Here is a 3551-nt window from a genome sequence, read left to right on the forward strand (position 1 = left end):
GCACAACACAGACAGTTGTAAGCTGTCGTGTGGGTGCTGGGAATTGAACCCGGGTCCTATGGAGGAGCAGCCATTGCTTTTTTGTTTTTCGAGACAGGGTTTCTCTGTATTGTTTTAGAGGCTGTCCTGGAACTCGCTCTGTAGACCAGGCTGGCCTCGAACTCACAGAGATCCACCTGCTTCTGCCTCCTGAGTGCTGGATTAAAGGCGTGTACCACCAATGCCGGGCCAGCCATTGCTCTTAAACGCTGAGCCATCTCTCCAGCCCCCAAAGCCTGATCTTAAAAAGTTTTGTTTTCATTGTATTTATCATACAATGATACAACTAGTACAATTAGAGGTGGTTACTGTTCAGAAGTTAAAAGAGGAACTAAATTTCCTCATTGCTAACAATACTACAAGATCTAGTGAACGTTTTATGTTTAAAATAGGTTTTCATGTGTAGTCAACAGAAGACATGGAATCTGGAGCCATTTGGGCTTGATTCTAGTTTTAGCTTTAACCCTGTTTCGAATATAACTCTTTATTTTCTTTGGAATACTCATACCGTTCAACTTGGAAAATTACTTTTACCCAAAAAAAAAAAAAAAAAAGCTTTCTTTCCCGTTCCCCCTAGCAACCTATCTCCTCTTCCGGAGGTAAGCCATGTTGAAACTTTTGATACCCTTGCAGAGGTTTTGTGTATATACAATGCCAGCAAATATCATGAACATTTCATACACGCTAGCATGACACATGGGGAATCTGAACTAGTTTCCTTTCCCACAAAGCTGTGAATGTGATAGATAGGGTACCTATCCAAAATACACAAATTGCCTACGTTAGAGCCTGTCCTCCTATTAGAAGGGCTGCCAGGAACATAAAGGGTCTTCAGTAAGTCTCAAATCCCCCTTGGAGGGGCATAATAACTGCCAGGTCTCATTCATTACGTTTACAAAAAATGCAAGGCTTTTAATTTACTTAGGTGTGGGGAGACCTCGATGTTCACGTTTCTTTCCTATGAGCCCCCTTAAAATAGTGATGCTAGCCAGTGGCCCCTTTGAAAGGCAAAGCAGAACGTTTTCAAATGCCCTAGATTCCAATGCAGGCTCCTCAGCCCCAGCATGGTGGTCAGGCTCTGGGGCGTGACAACTCCTGTCCTGGAGGCATCTATGATGACTAAGAATGCGCACATACCCAAGAAACAAGGCTTGGAATGAAACGCTAAAGGGTGCCGGGGCAGCCTGGAAGACAAAAAAGGCAGAAAAGTCCAGGACAGGTCGCCGAGGGGGCAGAAGGGCGGCACAAGGCAGTTTTCAAGCCGAGTCTGTGTCCCGCCACGGCGGCCTCGCGCGGCACCACAGCTCCCGACTCGGAATGCAGGGCGTTCCCACGCCTAACCCGGGCAGCCTCGCCCCGGCTGCCCGCGTCCCCGCAGGAGGGCGGCCGAGGGCGGACGTGCCTGGCGCCGCGCAGGAAATGGCGGCGGAGACAAGGCGTGGCCGCAGCGCCACGACTGGCCACCAGGGGGCAGCCCCGCGTCTGGATCCCGCAGCCGGCTAGAACCGGTCTGACCGGAAGCTAGGGTGCGGCCTTCTCTTCCGTAGCCGCGCGCCACGTGGCGGCGCGGGTGGGGGTAGGAGGAGGAATGTAAGAAAACAACAAGATGGCGGCGCGGTGGGGGTGGGGGCGAGGGTGTCGCCCCCGCCCTGGCGTCCCCGAGCGTCCGGAAGGGCGGGGTGCAAGGGCCCTGGGGGCACGGCGTGGTGGGCGTGGCCGCTTCCGCCAGCCTGGGGGGAGGCGGCGGAATGTCCGCAGGTCAAGGGTGCGGTCGCTCGCCCGCTCTCCAGCTGCGAGACCTCTGGCTGGGATCCAGGGCACGTTTAGGGCCGTGGTGGCGCCTTTTCTCTCCCCTCCTTTGTATTTTTGTCTTTCTCTTTTCTCTCCCCTCCTTCGTATTTTTGTCTTTCTCTTTTCTCTCCCCTCCTTTGTATTTTTGTCTTTCTCTTTTCTCGCTCCCTCCTTCGTATTTTTGTCTTTCTCTTCCTGGGCGAGCGATTAGATCAGGGCGAGCCGACTCCTAGACCCTGCGGGTGTCTGCAGGGTTAGGGAGCGAACTCAGCTGGGAAGCGGCTCACTCCGGGCGCTTTGGGACCCATAGGGGCGGTTACTATAGCAGAATCCAAACTTGGGTATTTGGATTTTGTTTATGTTGACCATCTTGGACGTAAAAAAATAAAATAAATGTGTTGCTGTGTGTTAGAATGTAGGAAAATTAGGCAGAATTGTCCAGTGTTCTCGAATTGCAACGAAAAGACTGCAGCCTCCCTTCGTGCCCAAGTCCTTCCAACTCTGCTTGCCCCAAAGCCCCTAGTCAATCCTCGCACCGTTTTATTTTTCATGGGTTTTAGAGAACAACTAATGTGATTTTTTTTTAAGCTAACACATGCTACTCTGAATTCGATAGTGTATTTAGAATAAGACATTTGTTGCCTTGGAATTGGGATTTGAAAGATTTTTTTATTGGTTTCAGATTCTTTCCCATGTTTGCAAATTTATAGGACCTTTGGCATATCTAAAGTGATACTACCTCTCCCCCTTAAATAACACTTGGCTCCCAATGTGTAGTTTTCACCGAGGAATTGGGGAACCTTCACCCACTCCTTAGATTATGTCTTCTTTTCGAACTGTATTGTACAGGTACCCCGTGTGCACTCAAAACCTCTGAGGAACCAAACACGGTTTAACGATCTCCATCCACTATCAGCGCCAAGCGCTGGGAAGTTCCAAAGGAATTCTGAAACAAAAAGGACTGTACTCTACCCTTCCTCTCCCTGGCCTCAGGAAAGAATGCAGCTTTATCCCTAGCGGTTCCTAACACGCAGCGAACCAGCCGACTTCCTGTACTTTGCAGTGCTTGCTTGCTTTCTCTTTCCTACGAATAGTTCAGAAAATCCCAGGGAGCTCTACAGATGTCAACGTTCCTCGGACTTTAAAAGTTTTTGTCTCCAAAATTTCATTAGTACAGACTTCCATTTGTAAAATGTATTTCAGATTTTAAGTGAGATATTAAGAAAATTTAAAGAAGCCATCTTCCAATAAATAATTCTATATGTCTTCAACATAGCTTAGTTGTCTTTGGAAGGTCTATGCTGGGTGTGGAATCGGGTACCTTCTTTTAGTGAGTTTTGAAAATGTTTCATTTCAGGGACTTGGAGATGTATCTAAGTGGGCTCCATCCTCAGCCCCCCAGTGCCCCCTCCACCTAAACGTTTTATTTCAAATTTTGCTTAATAAAAGAACATGAAAACTACAAAGGAAAAAAATCATCCAGCATGCCATCCCTGAGAATAACCACCTTGAGGCTAATCGTCCGGTTGGTTATATAATACAGCTTTGTAGTCGACATTTCATATTTTCATGTGAAATGTATATTTTCTTATGTCAGTACGGATCTTAATGACTTGTAATCAGGCTTGATGGCACGTACCTACCCTACTGTCCCAGCACTTGGGATGTGATGGCAGGAGAAATGATCTGAGTTGCAGGTCAGTCTGGGCCTCAAATAGAAA

The 3551-nt window shown here is 48.1% G+C and overlaps 1 long non-coding RNA gene across 2 annotated transcripts; it reads left to right on the forward strand.

Moving 5' to 3' along the window:
* The first annotated feature begins 1083 nt into the window (after window positions 1–1083).
* On the forward strand, window positions 1084–3101 carry LOC121133545. Of its 2 annotated transcripts, none has more exons than XR_005870426.1 (2): window positions 1084–1629; window positions 2680–3101. It is a non-coding gene; the product is annotated as an uncharacterized LOC121133545 (long non-coding RNA). The 2 variants fall into 2 exon arrangements; XR_005870425.1 differs by having other exon boundaries at window positions 1084–1565.
* The last annotated feature ends 450 nt before the right edge of the window (window positions 3102–3551 follow it).

Source organism: Mesocricetus auratus, unplaced genomic scaffold, assembly GCF_017639785.1.
Source record: "Mesocricetus auratus isolate SY011 unplaced genomic scaffold, BCM_Maur_2.0 Super-Scaffold_4256, whole genome shotgun sequence".
NCBI classification, from domain to species: domain Eukaryota; kingdom Metazoa; phylum Chordata; class Mammalia; order Rodentia; family Cricetidae; genus Mesocricetus; species Mesocricetus auratus.